Raw genomic sequence first — 23,907 nt, 5'->3', positions numbered from 1 at the left:
AGTGCTTGGTCGATGAAGAGCTCATATGCTCACAGCTGCATCACCTTTGGCTCCAGCTAAGCCCTTAAATGTGTAGATTCTATGTTGCTGTTTTTGCAACCCCCTGAACTGCAGCACGCCAGGTTCCTCTGCCCATAGGATTTCCCAGGCAAGAATACTGGAGTGGGTTGCCATTTCCTTCTCCAGGGGTCTTCCCAACCCAGGGATCAAACCCAGGTCTCCTGCATTGGCAGGAGGATTCTTTACACACTGGGCCACCTAGGAAGCCCTTGTAGATTCCATGGAATAGCCCAATAGTTTATTTTTATTTTCCACCATGCTGGGTCTTCGTGGCAAGGGCTTTCTCTAGTTGTGTTTAGTAGGGTCTAATCGCTAGTTGCATTGCATGGGCTTCTCGTTGCAGTGGCTCCTCTTGTTGCAGAGCACATGTTCTAGGCAAGAGCGCTTCAGTAGTTGTGGTGCACAGGCTTAGTTGCCGTGAGGCATGTGGAATTTCCCCACACCGGGGATCGAAACTGCGTCCCTGGCATTGGCAGGTGGATTTTTAACCACTGGACCACTGGGGAAGCCCATCCGAAGAGTTTTTGTTTACGTGGGTTGTGTCTACAGATATTTCCCATATTCTTATCAGAACTGAGAAATGTTTAAAGTACAAGGAAGTACACTACTCAGTGTCAGAGGGACATGGTTGTCCCGCGTCATGGATGTGCACTCAGGAGGAGAGGGAAACAGAGACACCACCTAGTACCATCAGGAAGAGAGCTGACCTTTGCCAACACCCACAGAGGGTCTTGTCCACCTCCCCTAGGACTCTCTGGAACCTCCCTTGCAAGCTAGTGGTCTAAGTCAAACATGGCAATTCTGATGTAACTAGAATTACTTTCCACCAAAGACATCTATAATCATCATACATTTAAGAAGGGAACTTGGATTTGAGATTATTCTTTGGATGGACCTAGAGACTATCTCATGAAGCGAAGTCAGAGACAGAAAAATATGTGATACCACTTACGTGTGGAATGTAAAATATGACACAAATGAACTTATTTATAAAACAGAAATAGACTCACAGACATAGAGAAACAGACTTATGGCTACCAAAGTGTTTGGGGGAAGGGTGAGATAAATTAGGAGTTTGGAATAAACATATACACACTGCTGTATAAAATACTCTGTAATAACCTACAATGGAAAAGAATCTGAAAAAGAACATGCATATATATATATAATTGAATAACCTTGCTGTACATTTGAAACTAACAAAACATTATAAATTATACTCCAATCAAAAAAAAAAAAAGACCATTAAAAAACATTGTTCCTTTGGGCCCCTCTCCAGCTAAGTACCAAGGGACAATTTGGGGAATTTGTTTTTCATATAAAGGCTTTACTGAATTCAGCATTAGTGAAACAGTCTGCATTGCGCATCCTGGAAAAAAAGCATTGTAGTTAGTTGAATAACTGGCACTAGCCAGAGGACTGCTGTCCCAACCACTGTCCCCAGCAGAGCTCAGTTGTGTCCCCAGGGGCAGCTTTCCATGGATGGCGAGGAGCAGACAGATGTCTGTGGCTTTCTCAAAAATCCAAGGAGGGGGCTGCAGGTGGGTATCATGCCACTGACTGTGGCTGCCTGAGAAAGCTTCTGGCACATCCTACTCCAGTTACATTATCACAAGATGGTGTGTCAAGTCCTGACTATCTGACTGTGAAAATGTCAACACATTTTTGTGTGTGTTTTTTTTTGGGGGGGGGGTGGCTGTAATGTTGTCCAGCACACGTATCCGGCATCCAATCATTTGCTGAATGAGCATGCGTCCGTCTCCCAACAGAACAAGGCCCTCGCCTTCTGCAGGTGGAAATTCATTGTGCAAGTGTAGGACAGTGTGATTAGGAAATGTCTTAGGAAGACTTATTTTTACTCTCAGTCTTGTAGTTGGATTTGTGATGAATTGATTTAAAAAAATTACATCATCATAATTCAACTCTTAACATGACATCAAAACTTGTAGGACTACAAGAAAAGTATTGGGTGGAGAGTTTTAAAAATTGGGGGGTGTTCTGATGGCCCCAAGTTCAGGGCCCACAGGAATATCTGAATCCTGCTTTCTGTCATAGTTCCTCCTCCTCTTGAGGTTTGGGGGACAATCCAATACAAAGCTTGGAAAACGAAATGGCAACCCACTCCAGTACACTTGCCTGGAAAATCCCATGGTTGGCCACAACTGAGCAACACAGAACTATGGTAACTGGGAAGTGAAACGTGTAATAATTTACTGTGAAATGAACCTAGGTTCCAGATTCTAATGCTGAGAATGCTAGCAAGCTGGGGTCGAGCACAGGGCTGAGGCTGGGCCAGTTGGGCCCAAACCCAGATGCCAGTTCTTAACACAGGGCCTCAGGGAAAAAGAATAAGGGAGGTGCCAGGCTGTGGGCCTGCTCTGACCACTTTACAATGGAGGGAGGAGTTCCACTGGGCACAGCAGCCCACCAGTCTCCCAGGCCACACATGGCACAGGGTGTGGGCGGCTGGTGAGTGTGAAAAGGTGATCGGTGCCTTCACTCAGGGAAAAGCCAGGTAGGATGCATCATTTCTTCTCTGGGAGGGCACCCAGCATCACTGGGGGAGTCATGGACTGGCCTGTGTCTGGTCAACTATGAGCTCCACTGGGTTCCAGAGACACAGACATGCTGGAACATGAGTGCCTTTGGCAGGAACCTGGTTTTGTTCGTGGCTCAGTACATAGTTCCCAGGGCAGTTCCTGGCAAACGTAGGCCTGAATAAGTGTTTGCAAGGTGAACCTAGGAGCTTTGGGTGGGGGCTCTGGTGCATATACTCAGACAGCAGTATGTGAGATGGCCAAGCACAGGTGCTGCTGAGGCCAGGCCTTCTTGACTGGGCTTGGGGATGCTCTGGGCTTCTCCCAGAGCTTCTGGGCCAGAACCTTGAGGTGAGCCCAGGTAACTGCTGAAGGAAAGCAGACTTCACAGGCAAGGACTGGAGAACTGCCCTTTAGGGATCAAGGTCAGGAATTTGTAGATCCGATGTTTTGCTTGGCTGCACAATGTTTGACAAATTGTTGAACTCTTATTGAAATGTTCTCTTCTTGAAATGTCCAATCAAAATTTATTTTCCAATAAAAAACTAGAAGATGTGGCAATGCTGGCTCTGGCAGGCCCCTTCCAACCCCCTAGCCCAGCAGGCGGTTGGCTCCTGACACCTGTCCCACCACCCTGCCACTGTCCACCTTCTCTAGGTCCCCATCACTCTTCCTGTGTCTCTTTTCTCTGGAACCACTGCGACAGCTTTCCTGCTAGCCCCCTGTCAAGTGCGCACTGTTTTGGCAGTTGCTGCCTCTGAGCCCTCCACTGCAGGCGCTACTTGCAGGCTGAGATCCAGCCCTGTGCCTGGAGGCCTCCAGGGCTCTGGCCACCTCTCTGCTGCTGTCCCCCTAGTATTCCATGAGGAGGCCCAAGCATCTCAGACTTAGCCGTATAAAACTAAATTCCCAGTTTTGCGACCCAGACCTATTCCTCCCTGTCTTTCCGGCCAATGTTGACTGCATCCCAGACCTGCCTCTTTCTCTCACAGCTCACAAAATCATGCCTACTGTATCTTCAAAACACATCCCAGATGCCATTGTCTCACCAGTCTGGACATCACTGCCACCTCCTCCATGCTCCCATCATCTCCAGAGTGACCCTTTCAACAGTGGGTCCCCTCACCTTCCTGAGACCCATTCAGAGTGAAATTTCAACTCTGAATTGGGACTTTTAGCAGCCGCTTCCCTCATCTCATTTGCTCCAGATTTGCTCTGTGGTTGCTGAGGCTCCTTCCTGTGAGTCCTGGGGTGCTCCTCCCCAATCCACATGCCTTGCTTCCTTTGTGATTCAGCTCAAAGGTGATCTAATCTGAGCCCCCCACTACCCCATATTTAATACAGGCCTTAGAATTGTGCTGGTCTTCCCCTGTGGCTCATAAGGTAAAGAACCTATCTGCAATGAAGGCAAACACAGGTTTGATCCCTGGGTCGGGAAGATCTCTTGGAGAAGGGCAAGGCAACTCACCCCATTATTCTTGCCTGGAGAATCCAATGGACAGAGGAGCTTGGTGGGCTACAGTCCATGGGGTTGCAAAGAGTCGGACACAACTGAGGGACTAACATTCATTTTTTCACTTTTAGAATTGTTCCAGGCACATAGTAGGCACTCAAAAGCCCTCAGTGTGCTTTGAATAAATGAGTGCTGTCCCTCCAGCCACCAGGCCTCTCTCTACCCAAAGGAGATGGGTTAGGACCACTCTTTGCCCAGGGTGGTCCAACAGAAATGGAATGCAGCCAGGATGTCATTTAAAATTCCCAAGTGGCTACAATTAAAAAGAAAAAAGAAGATTTAATTAATTTAACACTATATTTTAATGCAATTGTCCCACACACTATCATTTTCACATGTAATAGGGCTTGTAGGCTGCAGTCCATGGGGTCGCTAGGAGTCGGACACGACTGAGCGACTTCACTTTCACTTTTCACTTTCATGCATTGGAGAAGGAAATGGCAACCCACTCCAGTGTTCTTGCCTGGAGAATCCCAGGGATGGGGAGCCTGGTGGGCTGCTGTCTATGGGGTCACACAGAGTTGGAGACGACTGAAGCGACTTAGCAGCAGCAGCAGGGCTTCCCCGGTGGTTCAAAGAATCTGCCTGTAATGCAGATGTGGGTTCTATCCCTAGGTTGGGAAGATCCCTTGGAGCAGGGCATGGCATGGCAACTCATTGCAGTATTCTCGCCTGGAGAATCCCATGGATTGAGGAGCCTGGTGGGCTACAGTCCACAGGGTTGCAAACGGTGAATGACTAAGCACACACACCACTTGTAAAAAATACAGATTTACTTTTTCACATTTTACATTCTTTTCTTCACACCACACCTTCAAAACCTGATATTTTATATTCACAGCACATGTCAACCTGGACTTGCCACATTTCTAGTGCTTGTCACATGTAGCTAGAAGCCACCTTACTGGATGTTCTCCACCACATCTTACTCCTACTTCTTCTTCAGCCTTCTGGCAGCACCTTAAGTGTCAAGCCACTGCTCAGACTAGACCTGATTTTCACTCAGTATTCCTTCATAACTCCCTATACTTCTCTTTCAAAGCACTTATCACAGCCTGTAATTAGGTACTTGTATTCAACGAACGTGTGTCTTCCCTCCATGGTGAGAAATCATATGCTGGTAGACAGAACCGCTGTTACAGTTCGCTTCCAGTGCCTGATTTAGTGCCTGGCCGGTAACAGACACTCAGTAAACATTTATGAATTAATATGTTCAAAGGTTTCATTCTTTCCTTTTCTCTGCACTTCTTTTCGCTACTGTATATTTTTATCCATATCTTCTGTGGAACTTCACTATGTTTTTGCTTTAGTATATTCTCAGATTACTTCTAGGCAAACTGCCTCCTTATTCATATTTCCTAATTTTAACCCCCTATTTGGTTGAAGTCACTGTTTTTCTCTTTGGCCCCGCCGCGCGGCTTGAAGGATCTTCGTTCCCTTTAAAAAAGCAGATCTGAGAGACGACTCGGTCGGTGGACGGTGGTCAAGCGTCCCTGCGCCAGCGGCAGGTGCAACAAGAGCAGAATGGTCTGGATGTGAGCTGACACGGCACCAACCACCCCCACCGGCCCTGACTCGCGGGCGCGCCTCCCTACCAGCGGGCGGCCCGCGACACCGCGCCTTCTAGCGCCTTCCGCCCAGACTCGCTCCCGACCGTTCCCTTCGCCGCTTCCGGCACTTGGAAAGGCCAATCGTCATATTCGAGGCCAAAAGACCCGCCCCCTGTGGGAAACTGGTAGCCAATCCAGCTTCTCGCTCCCTCGGCGATTCTTGCGCCTGGACGCAAGACCTTGTCCAATCCGACCCCGGACGTCCTTCTGGTCCCGCCCCAGCCCGTCCTAGAAACTGTCAATCTCTCTTTCTCCCTTGGCCCCATGCGCACTTCCTCTCCGACGCCGTGACGTAAGCAGCCCTGTGCCCGAACTCGGTGGACCAATGGTGGTGGCGGATACGGCGGGCCAATGGGAGGTAACGTCTCATGCTGCCGGCGCCGCCGCAGCCGCCGCCGGGTCCCGGAGCCAGAGGCCGCCCGAGCCGGAGCGCGATGGAGCGAGGGCCCCAAGCGGGGAGGCGCCGCCGAGCGCGCGGCCCGACGCCCCCTCAGTGAGAGCCAGATTGCCGCGGCGCCGCCCGAGGGCGGGCTCGTCTCCGCCCGCCTCGCCGGCGCTCGGAGCCCGCGCCGCCTTCCCGCTCGGGCCGCGGGCCGGTGACGGGCCGGGGCTGCATGGCCTCGCCCGCGCGCCGCCGCTGAGCCGCGGGCCAGAGCCGGAGTCGGAGCCGGAGCCGGTGAGAGCCGCGGCCGCGCGGGGCTCGGGGCGGGCGTGGGGCGGCTTCGCGGCCTGCAGGCCTTGCGCGCCGGGCGGAGCAGCGCGGCGGGCTCCTGCGGGCCTGGGGTCCAGGGTCCGGGGCAGTGGTGACGGCGCTCTGGGTCTCTGGGCGGACTTGGGGGGGGATTCAGGTGGGCCTGTGGGGGGCAGCCGGGCGGGTCGACGGTGGTCTTCGGGCGGACTTGGGGGCTGGGGGCCCCGAGGGGCTCCAAGCTGACCTGAGGGGCAGGCGAGGGCTAGGGTGGGCTCGGGGTTGGCCTGGAGGGCCCAGAGGGCCGACGAGGGGCTCTTGGCGGGCCTGGAGCCTTGGTAGGGGGGGCTACAGGAATCCCGGGCAGCATTGAGGGGCAGAGGATGGACTGTGGGCGGGCAGGGGCCGACGGGGGTCTTCAGGGGTTCTAAGGAGCCGACAGGGGTTCGGGGCAGGCCTGCGGGGGTGCCGTAGGCTGCTGAGGGTGGGCTCTGGGTGAGCCTGCGAAGCCCGAGGGGCCGACGGGGCGCTTCGGCTGGGCCTGGGGACCTGGGGGTCCCGGGGCAGCGCGAGAGGCAGATGGGGGGCGGTTGGGCGTTCCAGGCGGGCCTGGGGGGCCCAGGCAACCTTGAAAGGCCGGCCCGGAGCTGCGGAGGGCCCCGGGCACCTGGAGAACGGGGCGCCGACCTCTGACCCGCGGGAGGGGCGCATTCGCGGTGTGGGCTGTAGTTGTTATTCCCAGCGTCCCTATTATTATCGCTGTTTTGAAATGGGAGCAGGCGGCTTCGGGCTCCAAGCCGGAGGGGGCGGGAGAGCCGGGGCCCTGGAGGGAGAGGGGGCGCTGGGGCCGCGGGAGGCGCGTGGGCCCGCGGAGGGGCAGGAATGCGGGGCAGCGGCGCGGGGGTGTTTCGGGGGGAGGGTAGGCGGGACTGGGGGCGGGTGGGAGGGAAGCGGCGGCGGCGGCTGCACCAGCAGCAGCCCTTGGCCTCAAGGAACAATGTGAGACGTTGCCTGAAATGTTAATTTCCGTTCCTCATTTCATCATCCCCTGGCAGGGCGGTAGCTGTGAGAGTGTGTGTGTGTGTATGTGTATGTGTGAGGGTGTATGTAGGGTTGGCCCTGCCACATGGTTTCAGTCCCCTCTCAAAGAGGGATTGTGTTGAATCTTGTATCTCTGGCGTTTTGCGGGGAGTCTTAATTTTTCTTCGGGGCTGCTCTTTTCTCGGTGTCCTGTCAAGCTTTTCTGCTTCTGTTGTTTCCTGTCCCAACTTCCGAAGAGTTTTGGAAGAGGCTTTTGGAAGATTAAGCTGGCCTAAGAGGGCTCCGTGCTCTCAGAACCATTTTCTTTCTAGCAGTTCAGATGGAGCAGGCTTAGGTTTCATGGTTTCTATAGGCTTTGAGAAGCTTTATATTCGTTTGCAAGAATTTCTCCATAGTCACATTTCAGACTTTCTTATATGGTGAGAGGGTCTTCTGAAGTGACTTGCGCAATATCCTTCACATTCCTTCTCCACTGAGGAGTGAGAGTGTATGCAGTTGTTAAATTGCAAAACTTAGACTATTCTGATCCTTTGGTGGTGGTGGTGGTGGGGGGGTGGTGATGAAATGCTGTTAGCCAAAAGATGTAAGATGATTCTGCTTGTGGAAAAAGTGCCATTGAAACAGTTACTATTTTTGGTTCCTGCAGACCCAGTCAATGGCATAACTTGGATAGTTCTAAATCAGAGACCCTGAGACTGCATTTGCTCTCTGTAGGACCCTGATTGCTCTTCCTCAGTGTTGCCATCCTGGAGGACCTGAGTTCTGTTTGTGTCTTTTGAGGATGATTGCACAAGTACTCTGGTATTACTTTGAAACTGTCGTTAGAGACGAAAAAGGGAACACATCTTGCTCAACCTAGATTGTGACCCTTGGTCCCCCGCCCTCCATTCAGCTGTTGTCCGCTCTCTGTGGTATCACGCTCAGGAGCAGGCTCGCCTTTGATAGGCTGGCTCTCTGGACAGAGGAAACAAAGACCAAGTTGCTGTGACATTTTCCTCTGTTCTTTGTGCGTGCCTCCTGAGTTAGTTAAAAAGCTGCCCAAAGATAGTGCCAAATTTGACCCAGATTTGGAACTTGGAAAAGGTCTTTTTCTTCTAAGTTTTGTGTTTTTGTTTTTTTTTTTGGTGAGAAAATGTGCATAACAAGATTTACCAGAAGTTTGTTTTTAAAGGTGTCACGTAATCGTGAATTTCTCCTTTGCAGTTGTACCTCTGGGTTGCTACTGTTGGATGTTTTTCTCTGGGTGTGTTGCGGGCCCGGCCGTGATAATCGCACCGCGCAGCAGGCCTTTCATCTCTCCAAACCAGATGGGCTGCTTGGGACCAGTGGCTGTCATCTCAGCTTTAATTACAGTGTTGATACAGTGACAAGTAGAACTTTCTGCACATAGAGTTAAAGAAACTATGCTATTTGTATTGAAGAGTATTTGTCAAGATGCTTTGTGATCCTTGAGTTTTTAAGTACATTTGACATAGTAAGGCTCCATTTCATCCAATATGAGAGAGGAGTTACTTTGCATAGGGTGGCACTGAGCCCATCATCAATTAAATAACATAATTAGAGAGCCAGTAGATGCCGGTTCAGGGCATGGTCGTCATTTGTTGCCAAAATAAGTGTTTTGATCTGTCCATTATCCTGTGGAAGTCCCTTCGTGTCTCAAATGAAAGTGTAATGGATGAACTTCCTTTAATAGCAAGACACTCTCGAGTTGATAGGTGAGACTGAAGCTGCACTGCTTGTCTGGCCGCGCACCGCGTCAGTTCACTACTGTTGTTCAGTCAGTGCTCTGTGGGGATCGAGCTCGGCCATTTGGTAAACTTAACGCAAAAAATAAGTGAATGCAAATAACTGAAAGTTAAACTGTCTTGAAATGTTTTCATATGTGTTCTCTTAATTTGAATTTCAAATGGAATTTCTTTGCAGTTCAACTTTTCCAGTTTTATCTTAAAGCTATACAGAAAAAAAAAAAAAAAAAGAGGTCAATCCCTGGCACCTGGAATGCAGGCAGTTAGAAAGCCTTTTTAAAAAGGCTTAGGAAAGGGTCCACTTTAACACCTGCTTTGTTAATTCTGATAGAGATGTTTCTATTCCAAGTGGTTATGTTGTTGTTGTTTGATGGATGTTATTCTTGATATCTTTTAAGCCAGAGTCAGGCTCAGCTGTGTACATAAATGTATGTTTTTGTTAGCATTCTTCTGTGCTTTTCTTAACTCCCATTCTTCCCTCTCCATATTTAAAATTTTCTTCAAATTCAGCTTTGGACCAAATAGTTTTTTTGTTTTTTTTTTTTTAATATGACTGTGCTGGGTCTTCATTGCTATGTGGACTTTTTCTCCAGTTGCAGTTCGAGAACTTCCCATCGCATGGGGTTCTCTTGTTGTGGAGCACTGACGTTAGGTGCCCAGGCTTCAGCAGTTGCGGTGTGTGGGCTCAGTAGTTGTGGTGCAGGGGCTTAGTTGCTCCTTGGCTCTTGGGCTCTCTCTGGACCGAGGATGACATGTCTCCTGCATTGGCAGGCCGATTTTTTACCCCTGAGCCACCAGGGAAGCCCAAATAGTGTTTTATTTATTTAGTGTTTTATGTATATGCCAGAACTACAAGCATTTTTAAGAAAAGTGTCCCAAATAATTATTAATCAGTCTAACCCTGCTTGTGTGACCCCCCCCCCCCCCCCCGCCCCCCGCCCCCCGCCCACACACACACTTCACTCAGGTCTTTTCAAACCTGATGCTTTGGCTCCACTGGCCTTTCATTTCCTAGGGGGCCTCTGCCTGGACCAGGGTCTTGCTGAGTATCCTTTATTGTCTCCCTTGCAAGTCTTCCCTACTTGCCCCCACCCCAAAACCTCTAAGATAACCCCTGCTCAGCCTTTGGGTCTTAGTTAAATATGCTTCCTCATAGAGTCTTCTTATAAGCCCACCTTGTAAGCCATGTAGAACTTGACACAGTTGATCAGATGTAATTGGTTTGTATGTGCCCTGTGATAGCAGGGCTGTAAGCTTAATAAAAGTAGGCATGGTCTCTTTGTCATCTGAGTTACAGGCTAGAAATGACCATAGTCATAGAATTGGCTCAAGAAGTATTTGTTGAATTGTTCCGAGACTGTGTATGGAAGTATTTGAGTAATTTTGAAAGGACAAACTTAGGATTATGAACATTTATTTGACTGATTAGAAATTATGCTATGTACATTTTAGCTTTTTTCCCATTTGTTATCATTACAAGTTTACCTTTACAATTTAGAGGAAGGCGTGAGGCATGGCTTTTACAGTTGGCACAAAACAAGAGACAAAAGAAAATGTCCGTAATTGAGGCGGGTTCTCTTTGTGGAAGAAGAAGAAAGTTCTCTGTGAAAGCAGTTTTGGTAGGACTGCTATGTTGGGGCCACAGTCAGGCTGGCCAGGTGTCCTCTGCTGCTGGTGCTGCTCATGTGTCGTGTCAACGGTGGTTTACTGTCATAGTCGAGTCCCTTGGAAGGTTTAGCATTTTTTGATTTAGTTTTTAACTTCCTGAGCAGTTGTAATAAAAAAGGCCAAAGCAATATAAATTCTCCAGAATGGAGGCAGCCCTTTTTACGTTTATCCCTTATCCCCCTGCTCAGTTTTGGTATTTTAATGAAGGAAAAAAAAAAAATCTCTTTGGGGAGAAACTCACAAAAATAGGGTTGTATGTGGTTTATGTTTTCTAAAGTTAAAAAAATGAATCTGTTATGTACTTGGGAAAAGGTTGTTATTGAAAACCCTTGTTATTGAAAACCCTAATTGTGGACATAATTTGGGTGATAAAGATTTGAGTTCTTGGTTTAGATAACAGTAGGTTTAGGTTTGTGTGGCTTTAACATTTTAGGTGAGGGGGATTGGTTGTTTTTGAAACTAAAGACATCATTCTAGAACTTGAGAAAACCATCAGTTCCAACTATGATCCTTTGAGTAAACAGTTAAGGGGGTTTTCAGTGTAAAGAAGTCTGGTTGATTAATATAGCTCAGATATTTCAAGGGCTGAAATGACTGAAAATCCTGTTGCAGGGTGCAGCTTCTGGGAAGCCCACCCCAACCAGGATCGAGGTGAGCAGTGCAGTCTGAGTTACAGAGTGCTTGCTGGCTGGGCGAGACCCGCATGTCCAGTCCTGCCCTTGGCATCTGTGCAGTGAATTATTTATTATTCTGAAAATCTGTAGGTGTTCTTTTTCCACTTGTAAAGAAACCAGTGTGCACCTCATCATGACATAATGTTGGCCTTTTCTCAACTAAAAACATTTTTGATCACTTAGATTGAAAAAGAAGTGTTTTTTTGGTCAAGGTTAACTAAAATTCATAAAATCCTTCCTTCTCCAGCCACTTGTTCAAAAAAGGTGACCTTTAAGAAGGGCTGGGATTGAAATTTAATTTGTAAATGCCTAATAACTTTCTGATATCAGAGATTTTTTTTCATCTAAAATACAGCAAGTAGATTGTTCTCAGCTCATCAGTAGAGAGTGTCCTATCCTCTTCCCCTTCCATTGGTTGTCTTCAGACCCAGAATGCGAATGTGCTAGAATAATGAACGTTTCTAAATAATGAGAGCATTGCGGGAAGGTGCTTGGTTCATAAGGTTTGGGCTAAAGTTACAGTGTTTTTGTGTTTTTCTTTTTTACTTCATTCATATCCAGCAAAGTAAAACTTTCATTTAATTCAGGGTGAAAATGTAGACTTGAAGATATTATGGCTATATTGTGTAAACTTACCTAAAGCAGAGAGCATGAGAAATGCAGTGGAGAACCTTATTACTCTTAAGAAATTAAGCCTTGCTAGTGTGCTTCTAAATGCGGTTTTACATCCTGTAAAACAGGAAGTAAGAATAAAAACTCAACAAAACCCCAAGACACCACTCTTGAAGGAATTAACTAAAAAAAAAAAAAATTACTAAAACGCCTGACTAATTAAAGGATGTGCAGAACATTTTATAAGAAGTCTTACCCTTTTGGATGCTTACAGAGGAGAACGGCCAGCCTTAGGGGTTGAAAACTGTAGCCCTCAAGGTGATTATGTTTTCAAAGAATTTCTAGACTTTGTGAATTCTTTCTTTGCCAGAGTTGTATGATTGGCTTCTAATATATTTAACGCTAGCTTACCTACATAGAGGTTTCCATTATCTTGAGAAGAGTCCATCTAGAATTTGAAGTTTTTGAGTTTAGAGGTTAATATATGAAATATGCTTAAACTCAGAATGTTTTCTTATGGGGAAAAGTTTCCCCTAATACTTGGGAAAGGTGATCTTTGAAGTGTCTTATCATTTAGTGTGAGACTTAGAAAAGTAACATGTGCTTTCACTCATATCCTGAGTGATTTCAGCAGTTATGACCCTAATGAGATACGTGTGAACTTTGTTTTTCTTTGGTAAAGTGATTAGATCTGATTCTGCTGAATCTGGGTTCTCATCAGATGACTGACTTTTTAAAGAGTATGTTTAAGCAATAACTAATCTTTAAAAAAAAGTTATTTAATGGCACAGTGAAATTTTAGAAAGTTGGGGAGAAAATCTCTTATAATAATTTAACCCATAGCATCTCCTTTTCCTTGATGTTTTTCTTCTAAACCTCCCAAGTCTGTTGGCTGGAGGGAGGTGGGACCCGGAAGGGAGGTGAGGGGCGGGGGTTGACTCAGGCAGCTGTGAAGGATGGAGGAAACATGGTCTAAGGGTTTGGAGAAGCCCTTATGAGTTTTCCGTTTCAGTGCTGTCACTGCTTATTTTCTGTGACTGTAACAAATGACCAGGGCTGGTTCCTTCTGCCAGTTCCAGGGAGACTTCATTTCCTTGCCTCTTCATCTTTTGGAGGCTCTTCACATGGGCCCTTCCTCCATCTTTAAAGCTGGCAACCTTGCATCTCTCTGATCTTAGTCCAAAGTCACGTCCTCCTTTGACTCTCTTCTGCCTCCGTCTTCGACTTTTAAAGACCCCTGTGATTATGCAAGACCCCTGTGATTATGCTGGGCTCACCAGAATCATCCATGGTGGTCAGTCCCCTGTCTACTGATTACTAGCCTGAGTTGTCTAGAGGTGCCAGGGATCAGGGTGTGGACCTCTTTGGGGGAGTCACTCTGCTGACCACACTAGGCTTGGCATCCTTAGATGCTGACCTTACAGGTGAGGTTGGGTCAGGTCAGTGTGCAGTAGGCTCTGGCACTTGGCCTTGGTTCATCGGAGCTCTCTTGATTCCTGGAAGACACAGTACCATTGGTCAGCTAGTGTAGTTTGGGATTGACAGGGTATGGTGGAAATGCACATTCTGTATAAAGTACTGTTTTATTTTAAAGTTTTATTTAAACATTTTAATTTCATTAAAAAATTAAATGTCATATTATTTTTTTGGCTGCGTCACTTGGCATGCAGTATTTTAGTTTCCTGACCAGGGGTCCAATGTGTGCCCCCTTGCAGTGAAAGCGTGGTCTTAACCACTGGACTGTTGGGAAGTCTCAAGGTTTTGTTTTAAATAAACTTTCTTTTTTGGAATAATTTTAGATATACAGAAAAATTGCAAAAATAATAGAGAGTTCCATTATATTCTTTATTCTGGTCCTCTATTATTACTATCTTACATAGCAACGTTAAGGGTGGCAAAGCTAAGAAATTAGCATTGATACGTTATGCTGTTAATTCAACCCCTGATGCATTTAGATTTCACTCAGTTCCCACTAATGTCCTTTTCCTTCTCCAGGATCCCACATGGCGTTTAGTTGCAGGTCTCCTTAGTCTCCTCCTGTCTGGAACAGGTTTCCAGGCTTTCCTTGTTTTTCATGACCTTGGCAGTTGTGAAGAGTACAGTCTTTGTTTTTTCTGTCGTCATAACCATTCACCCATTTGGCACTGTGTAAAGCCACTGTGTATCGGCAGTTGTGTAGCTGACTTCTGGTTTTTCTGAATGTGGCCTGCTGTGTATTGGGAGGATAGTTGGGAACTGGGGTGAGTACACGTCTTAGGGAGGGGCCTCTGAGACTGGACAGACAGCTTTCCCCACGTTCCACTGATGTGGTCAGATGTTCATTGGTTGCTCACTGTGTGTAGGACTGCGTGGTGGATGCAGGGAGAGGAAGGAGGATGTGGGGCCGGAGCTGCCCGCAGAGGCCAGGGCACTGTGAGCTCTGGAGGTGTGCTGGAGGAAGCCCTCTGGTGCGCAGAGCAGGGGCAGTAGCAGAGTCAGAAGGCTCTGGACAAAGGCGGGCAGGACGGGTGGTAACGTGAGGACGGCCCGGAGCCCAGGCAGGAGCCAGTAGCAGCTGAAGCCAGGAAAGCAGAGCGCCATCTGACTGTGCGTTCTGGGGATGAGGGCTCTGCTGATGGGGATGGGGAGGCAGAGACCACACGTGGAGTGGGTGGTGTCAGAGAGGCTAGAGGAATGCCAGTGCATGGTGGGCAGAAGGCTTGGCGGTGAGCGCCCTGCGCCTGGATCTGGGGCCGGGAGAAGGCAGTATCTAGGGCTCGGGTGGAGGGAGAGTGGCCAGGTGGCCACTGCTCGTGAGAGGCCCTGCCTCATCTTCTGGCTGTTCTTGTCCCCCTGCTGTCCTTTGCTCTGGGATGAATATCAGGTTTAAGAAGGTCTCAGTGGAAGAGACACTGTTAGGGAAAGTGGGAACACCATTTTATGGGGAAAAGTATGTGATGATGACCAGGGAGAACTAGATGACGGGGTTGAGATTTTGCTGTAGGAATGATGCCTGAGTTCACACACATGGCAGAGATGATATCCTGGGAAAGTGACTGAGGAATGAAGTATGTCTGCTGGATCCTGGCTGGAGGCCGCTCAGGGGACAGGGAGGGCCTCCCATCATAAAGCGGTCCTCAGAGTGTCCAGGGAATCTTGAAAGTGGGCTGTGTGGGCAGGATAGTGTTTCCTGACAAGTGTTGATGTACATACTTGAGGGTCGATTGAGAGGGATGACCAGTTTTAGGGAAGGTGCCCTGCCTGTGGAGCTGTGACAGACCCAGGTGCCCCGTCTCTGGTGCTTGCCCCACTGCAGGGAGGAGTGGGCCATTCCCCAGGAGCCTGCGATTGGCTTGAACACCTTTTTTGACCCCTACGTTCAACTGCAGGCCCAGCAGAGTAGCTCTGGGTCCGAGTGGTAGGAGCTGGAAAAGCAGCCTACGGTGGAGGTGGTGGATGTATCCAGAGGAGAAAGACCGCCCTATCTTAGGCTTCTCCTGGATGCTGTCTGCTTTGTGTCTCTCATAGTTCTGCGCACATGTTATGCACATAGGATTAGATGCTTAGCCAGTGTTTGCCCAGGAGTTCGATGTTAAAAGGCTCTCGGCTGAGAAAGGAGTGGCACCTGGCAGGAGAGCCTCAGTGTCTGCTTGGAGCTCGTGTGCTTTGAGGCTGCGTGGGGGCCTGCTTGCGTGAGTAGGCGCGGTTGGTTGGCTTCACGCCATCAGAACAGAGCCTCTGCCCTGCTCTGTCATAGCACGCTGGTCATGTGCCGTGTCACACGGACTTCGTCCTTTGGTCTGGCCGTGGGCGGGGCAGCAGTGACACTCAGGGCGTCTGGCTGCTGGCCTTCAGCGGGGGATGGCCTCTGTAGGCTGTACTGTTTCTGGCAGGGCCCTGAATTGCTCGCCGTCTCATCGCAGATGCAGAAGTGGACGTTTTGGGCCGCTCAGCTGCGAGGTGCTTGGCTTTGTGTTCATTCTCACTCACGCTCTCGCTGCTCTGCCAGGTCCCCGTGTCACCAGCCCTCCATGACAGTGGAACATCTCACCTCTGCCGGCTGACAGCTGCTGCTCACTGGAGGGAGAGAGCTCGTCTTCACCACTGCTTCTGAACTAATTGCAGTGATGATGGCTGCGCAGGAGCACAGGAGTGGGGCTGGGGTGGGCAGGGGCTCAGGCAGCTGGTGCCCTCTGGCCTTTTCTCGCCCTCCCCGAGGCAGGCTTGGCACTATTTCTTTGTTTATCCAGGGCTGCTTTTGAGGATTGGTCTTTCAGCGAAGAGGGTTCTGTAAAAATAACTTTAAAAAAACCAAAAACGCAGACAGGAAAGGAATATCCTGTGATTTTAAGATGTAAATGTCCTTGGAGACTCGAGGCCACACAAGCTGTTGCAGCCTTGGTGTCACTGCAGCTGCACACCATGCTAGTGACTTCTCTACTGACACTTGTAAGTTGGTATTTGTTAAACCTCATTTATAAAAGCTCCTAAATGGGCAAAAGCTACTTGGTTTCCAAGTGTTTGCAAGTGGGTTGAAGTCCATGTCTGGGCTGTTGGTTTTAAGCTAAGGAAGCAGTCTGTGCTCCCCCCCAACCCCGTCCACAGACTCTGTTCTTACTGAGCTACTTGCAGGCTGAAGTCCTCACAGCAGCAAATACCAGCTGCAGGGGTGCCAGGTGTCTGTGCTAAGGGGCCAAGCTTTGCGAGCTTGGAAATGGCAGCTTCTGTCCTCTCAGTGGAGGCTGGAAGTGGGTTGTGGGCTTCTAAAGGAGGCAGAGAGATTTGTAGCAGACAAGTTAATGTTGACGAGTTTATTTCCTCTGTGGCCTGGCATCTGGGTGTTTACAGGGCAGTGACCTGAGAGCTGGCTAGGACCCATGTCCTTACCGAAAGCTAAGGTGCCTTCTAAACTTCTCATGTAGATGACTGTTGATAGTGGCTACATTCCCTAAACTAGCTTTACTGCTGAAAATACCACTAGTCACCTGTAAGATTTAGAGCTGAGTCACACAGATGAGACTCTGCTCGCGAGACATTTCCCCCTTGAATTAAATGAATTTCCAATTTGACTTGGAAACCTAGCCTGTAGTTCAGAGAAGTAAGCCCTCATTGTTAATAGTTGATGTTGTCTAGTGAGTGGATTCTCCAGGTATTGTCCCTGCATCAGAGGGGAGAAAAGGTTGTCCTGGCCCTTGTAGGGAGGGCACACCAGATTCCTTGCCCAAAGGCTCCCTGTGCTGTGTGGGCGAGGTGGTGCTGGCTGGCTTCATCCCCAGGGGCCTATTTTGCAAATGTTACAGACTGATTAAGTAATGAAAACTATTCTTTGGGGATGTAAAATGTAAAAGTCAAGTTAACTCTAGATGTTAGCAAATTTATGTTAATAATTTTGTTTAATTTAAAAAGAAAACTATTACCAAAGTGGAAAGAAAATGTATGGAATTGGGAGAAAATACTTGTAAACCATGTATTTGATAGGGAGTTAATATCCAAAATTATAGAAAGAGCTCATACAACTCAATAGCAAAAAACTAAATAATGCAATTTAAAAAATGGTCAAGGGACTTGAGTAAAGATTGTCCCAAAGAAGGTTTATGAACGACCAACAGGTACATGGAAGATGCTCAGCATCATGAATCATCAGGGAAGTGCAGATCAGAATGACAGTGAGCTGTGACCTCACACCTGTCAGAGTGGGCTGTTATCAACAAGACAGCTAGCAAGAGTGGTGGGGACGGAGACTGGCACAGCCGTGGAAGCAGCGGCGGCTCCTCACAACATGCGAACTGGATCGTTGCGTGAGCCGCAGCCCACACCTGAGCGCTCACCCCGAGAGAGCGGGGTGCCACGGTGGGAAGACAGGCACCGCCACGGCCACTGAGGCAGTGCTGCCAAGAGCTAAGAGAGAGCCGAAGAGATAGACCAGTATAGGGGGTGCAGCGCAGATACCCAGTGGACAACCGCTCAGCCATAAAAATGAGGCAGGCCTGCCATCTGCAGCAACACGGAGGGACCTTGAGGGTATTATGTAAGTGAGATCAGTCAGAGAAAGACAGACGCCCTTACATGTGGAGTCTAAAACAAAACAGAACGCTGAAGTCATAGAAAAGAGGCAGAAGGAGGGGAGAGGGGAACTCGAGGAAGGTGGTCAAGAGGTACAAACCCAGCTGTAAGACAGCTGAGTTCTGGGTGTGGTGTGCCACACCCAGGAGAGGAAGGCCTGAGAGTCTTCAGGGAAAGGAGAGGGTATTTTCCTTTTCTTTTGTTTGTTTGTGTCTAATGAGAAGATGGACATCAGCTGAACCTGGTGTAATCATTTCACAGTGTCTGTTAATCAGACCATCATGCTGTACACCTTCAATTTATATAGTAATCTAAGTTATTTTTCAGTAAAATGAAAAAAAACACCGAAGTTGACTCTAAGATCTAGTTGTGGGAATGCAGAGGGCGAGCCTGCCCACTGCCCGCCTGGGGACCGCTCTGCGCCTGTCCTTGTTAGTATATCTGTACCTGCATTTGCTTAAAAAGATAACAAGGTAAACACAGTTTATAAGTTGAGGTTATACAGAAGCAAGTATTAAGTGCTGATGAATCTAGGGAGTCGGCTGCTTTAAATAGCCTTCAGTTTCATTAAAGGTCACTTTGAGTACCAGGATATTTTTTATATCGGGTCATATTTGTTTTATGCAGGAACAAACCTGCCTTCTAGTGACCCTACACTTTCCCGAGGTCAGTTATCTGACACTGAAACCCTTAAGGACTGAGTCTCCAGGTACTGAATGTTGGGTGGGGGATAAATGGGGAGCAGGAGATGAGAGTCCTTGCCAGTGGTGGGATGGTTACCTGCTTGGGATCGTTGATGTTGGTGCCCAGGTGTGTCACTGTGAGATGTCTCAGTTTAGGCGCGGTGAGCTTTCCAGATCACCTCGTCCTGGAGAACTTCAGAATAATCAAGGCTTCGTTCTGCTGAGGGGTGGTGCTTTGAGGTTAGCGTTACAGTGAGGGTTTTTCATTACTTATCTAGAATTGGTGACAAAGGTAGGAAGCAGCTGCTGGTTGGTGGCAGACTTTACCAGGAGTGGGTGCGTGTGAGCACCACTCTGCAGCAGCCCGGGAGCAGCGCCACCAGTGCGTCCCTGTCCCCCCACCGGCGTGCTGCCCGTTGGGGCAGGACGTCCAGGTTGCCTCCACTGGCAGCCAGGCCCCGAGAACTTGTGGGGAATGTTCACATGTGGGCTGAAGGCATCAGGTTGGTTAAGGGTGCAGGGCCTTTATTTTTTACTGAGGTGTTTGGAATAGGATGTCTTATTTTTAGACAGATTTGAGGGATTTCAAAAGAAAAACCAACTCCAATGCTTTGGTTTTGCTTACCCTCCAGTTCTTGTCTATCCCTCTCTCTCTTTTGCAGTCAATGTCCGTTAGGGTGTTTGTTCACACGTGCCCCCTCCAGTTTTGTCAGATGTGACTGTAAAGGTAAGGTCCGTGAGGCTTGGGGACTGCCAACCCGGAGGGCCCCATGTGTGCTATTCCCCAGAACCCACATCCAGGCTGGATGGGCGAGCACCCCGTCACTGCTGCTGTGCCCTGTCCGTGGTGTCCCGATAGAGACTGTTCCTGTAGAGGTGGGCACACAACCAGCACTCCCCACAGTAAGCCATTCCCTCTTCCCTTGGTTTCTCTCGAAGCCAGAAGAAAACACACCAAAAAACAAATAGAAGGTCTGATTTTTCAGATTTAAAATTTATCAGTCATGGGACCTGTTTTCCCATGGAGCACAGCTAATAATATTCAAAGATACATTGTCACCAGTGCTCTGACAGCAGGTGGGTGAAAGAAGAGAAATGCAGGTTGGAGAGAGAAGGGAATTCTAGCTTTGTCCCCACAGTCTCCCACATCTGGGGAAGCCAGTCAGTCCAGGCCCTCCCCATTGAGAAAGCTTAATGCTTCTTACTCGTGGGTGAGAACTTTGTGTTTGGTGTGTGGGCTCAGGGAAGACGTAGTAGAAGCAGGTTCATTAGGAAGGGGGCCCCTTGTCTTAAGTGCCTTGACACTGACCCGTGCTTTCTGGAAGCAGCTTAGAAAGCTCTTGCCTGCTGTGTTGGTTTTGCCTTTCACATGTTCATTTTTAGGTGGAGTCCTCTCTAGGCACTCTTTGGTGTAGAGGTGGGGCTGTTATCTGGATCTATATGTTCTTAAACTTTCTCATCCTTTGTTGTTGTTGTTCAGTGGCTGAGTTGTATCCAACTCTTCGTGATCCCATGGACTGCAGCATGCTAGGCTTCCCTGTCCTTCACTGTCTCCTGGAGTTTGCTGAAATACATGTCCATTGAGTTGGTGATGCCATCCAACCATCTCATCCTCTGTTGCCCCCTTCTCTTCCTGCCCCCAATGTTTCCCACCATCAGTGTCTTTTCCAGTGAGTAAGCTCTTTGCATCAGGTGGCCAAAGTATTCTCATCCTTTGGTTATAAAAAAATTTTTATTGTGATAAGACTTCCCTGGTGGCTCAGATGGTAAAGCGTCTGTCTACAGTGCGGGAGACCCAGGTTCGATCCCTGGGTTGGGAAGGTCCTCTGGAGAAGGAAATGGCACCCACTCCAAGTACTCTTGCCTGGAAAATCCCATGGACAGAGGAGCATGGCAGGCTACAGTCCATGGGGTTGCAAAGAGTTGGACCCAACTGAGCCACTTCACTTCACTTCACTTATTGTGATAAAATAACATAAAATTGACCATTTTAACCACTTCGAAATGTCCAATTCAGTGGCATTAAGTAAATCAACAGTGTCATTTGACCATTACTGCTGTTTCAGAACTCCTTCACCTCTGCTCAGGGAGACTGTCCTGGCTTCCCTTCCCCCATCTCTATGAAACTGACTTGTCTAGAGGGCCCTGGACGTGGATTCTGTAGACGTAGCCCTTTGTGCCTGGCTTCTTCTCCTTAGCATGATGTTGGCATGGCTTATCCCTGTTGTGGCGTCATTTCCTCCCTTGTAAAGGCTGTGTTGTATGTATAGAGCACATTTTGTTTCTCCGTTTCTCTGTTGATGGTTAGGTCTGCATGTTTCGGCTGTGCTGAATAGTGCTGCTGTGAGCATGGGTGTGCAAGTCCTGGTTCAGGTTCCTGCTCTCAGTTCTTTGGGTGCACACCCAGAAGTGGGATTGGTGGATCACACGGTGGCTCTGTGTCTGACTTTGGAGGAACTGCCAGAGTGTTTTCCACAGCAGCTGCACCAGTAACACTCTTCTTTTTTTTTAAGGAGCCCTTTTTTTAAAGGAGGACAGAATGGTAAAATAAACATCCTGTATGTATCATTTAGATTTAACAGTTAGCATTTTGCCATATTTGCTTAATTATTATGTTGTTGAAGTATTTTAAAGCCAACTACAGGTCCATAAAAACTTCATGTAGGCCAGTTGCTCACACAATCACGTTACCTTTGTCATACTTAATAAACAATAATTCCCTATCATCTGATATACAGTTTAACGAGTACTTTTAGTTGATTTTGTAAGTACCTATTATTAAGTTCAGCAAACTTGAGTGGAAGAAAAAAGTTCTAAATTTTTCCTTCAATTAAAAATTTTTATTTATTTATTTGGTAGCACTGGGCTGTAGTTGAAGCATGTGGGATCTAGTTCCCTGACCAGGGATTGAACCCAGGCCCCCTGCATTGGGAGCACAGAATCTTAGCCACTGGACCACTAGGGAGTCCATTTCTCCAATTTTCTAGTATGAAAATTGTCAGAAATATACAGTCAGGAAGAGTACAGTGATCACCCATGTGCTACCATCTGGATTCAACTCTTGTTAATAGTTTGCCCTGTTTGCCTTGTCTGTGGGGTGTGTACACCGCCTGGCAGTTTGGAAACAAGAGGTAGGCCTTCTGGCATCTCACCCTCACCGATATCTTGAGCTGTTCAGTGCTATGGGCTACAGCACAGCTTGCGGGGGCCCTACTTAGGTCCTGGCTGATTCCAAGCCGTGTTTACACCTTTCCTTTAGGGTCTTTAGCATCAGGCACCCTGTTTGTTTCTTACTCCTGAAGCCAGATCATTCACCCGTAGATGGAAGAACATCCTTGAGTTGTCTAGCTCTGGGGTCTGACTTCTTGTTCTTCTGTCCTGTGTTTCCTGTTAACTGGACGTTTGGTTGAAAGTCTGGATTAGAGTTGGGTTAAACATTTTTACCTTTTTGGGTAAAATTTTTGGTTCAAAATATTCAAGTACTGACAAAAGGTCACCCCACTGATGGCTTCTAGGTTGCAGAAGGACTTGTGTGTCATTCTAGTAGAAAGACCTCGTGGTCCCACCTTAGCCAGGTGGTGAAACTCAGTGTCACCGACACCATGCTTGGCATTGTCCGTGAGCTGTGCTGATGGTTTTTAGACTTTTTATTTATTTATTTCTGGCTGCACTGGGTGTCTGTTGCTGCGCGTGGGCTTTCTTCAGCTGTGGCAAGCAGGAGCTGCTCTCTAGTTGAGGTGCATAGCCTTCTCATCATGGTGGCTTCCATTGCTGCGGATCACGGATCCTAGGAGCTTGGGCTTCAGTAGTTGTGACCCGTGGGCTTAGTTGCCCCGTGGCATGTAGGGATCTTCCTGGACCAGGGATTGAACCTGTGTCCCCTGCACTGGCAGGTGGACTCCCAACCCCTGGAACTCCAAGGAAGTCCTGTGCTGATGTGTAACCTGTGTTAGTGACCACAGGCAGTGAGGAAGCCTTGCTTGGGTCCTGGTTTGGAGGGAGAGGACAGAAGAGCTTTAAAAAAAATGTTTTGAACTACGTGTCAGTTACACCTCAATTAAAGTGTTTTGAGGACACATGGACATTTAAATATGAACCAGGTGTCAGGTGGTATTGGTGAGTCATTGTTAATTTGCACAGGTTTAAGAGTGGTTTCTTGGTGGAGGAGGCCACAGAGGCTGCTCGTGGGTGGACTTTCACCCGTTTGACCAGCTGTGTGTGATCCTGGGTGCCGGCCCGTACACCCCTGTGTGTGTGTGTCTCTGCCCAGAGGGAACGCTGCAGTGCACAGTGTGTCTGGTCCCCACTCAGCACTTTTGATGCCTCAGAGAGCCCACTGTCTCCGGACTTGAGGTCTGCTCCTCTGTGAGCACAGCGAGGAGCGCTTCCAGGGGGCACTTCCAGGGCGCGCGCCAGGCGATCCAAGGGGACATGGAAGTAACCCCAGCAGTTGGACAGGCATGTGTGTGTGGGCCTTGCTGGCCTAGGGCTTTCAGATCAAATAGAAAGCAAAAATGCCTCTGCTTTGGACTGTTAAGAGTTGTGGTGATGGGGTAGATCACCCCTGCTGTGATGGGCAAAGCTGTACTATCTTGTCTTCCCACAGTTTTCTTTTTTTTTTTTTTCCACTTTAGTCTTTATGCTCGAGTTTCTGTTGAAAATAAGGTTTTCTCTGTGGGCTGGCACAGGAAGCCTTGGTTCCTGTCCCCCAGTGCTGAGCTCCAGGGCTCTTCCTTCACATCCCTTGGGTGGCCTCGTGCATGTAAGTGTGAGTTTGTGCGGGTAGATGCTTTTCTGTACTTTGTTTTTTTTCCCACTTATTCTTTGAGTTTGTTCTGTGTTAATACCTGTGGAGCTGCTTCATGTTTTGCATCGTGGTAACGTGTATGTGGCACAGCTTACCTAACTTGCCTGTTCCTGATGGACATTTTCTTGTTTCCAGCATCTCGCTGTGACAGAATGACAGCTTTGTGCATCCTTCTGGTATGAGTGTCAGCTGTGGGTTCCGTGCCTAGGATTGTGAGGTCAGGGCTT

At 48.3% G+C, this 23,907-nt stretch overlaps 1 protein-coding gene across 6 annotated transcripts in view; it reads left to right on the top strand.

The window, feature by feature from the left end:
• The first annotated feature begins 6,287 nt into the window (after positions 1 to 6,287).
• Positions 6,288 to 23,907, top strand: part of ANKRD11 (ankyrin repeat domain containing 11) — a 117,474-nt gene continuing 99,854 nt past the window's right edge. For 5 of the 6 annotated variants that reach the window (XM_052656651.1, XM_052656652.1, XM_052656655.1 and 2 more), the window contains exon 1: positions 6,288 to 6,396. The gene's annotated coding sequence lies outside the window, so the exon portion shown is untranslated. Of the gene's footprint in view, positions 6,397 to 16,468; positions 16,577 to 23,907 lie in introns of those variants that run through there. The other variant, XM_052656653.1, reaches the window with a different exon arrangement.

The sequence above is a fragment of the Budorcas taxicolor genome, chromosome 18 (genome assembly GCF_023091745.1).
Source record: "Budorcas taxicolor isolate Tak-1 chromosome 18, Takin1.1, whole genome shotgun sequence".
Lineage (NCBI taxonomy): Eukaryota > Metazoa > Chordata > Mammalia > Artiodactyla > Bovidae > Budorcas > Budorcas taxicolor.
Note: the sequence above shows the minus strand (reverse complement) of the source record. Positions and strands in the feature narration are given on the sequence as shown.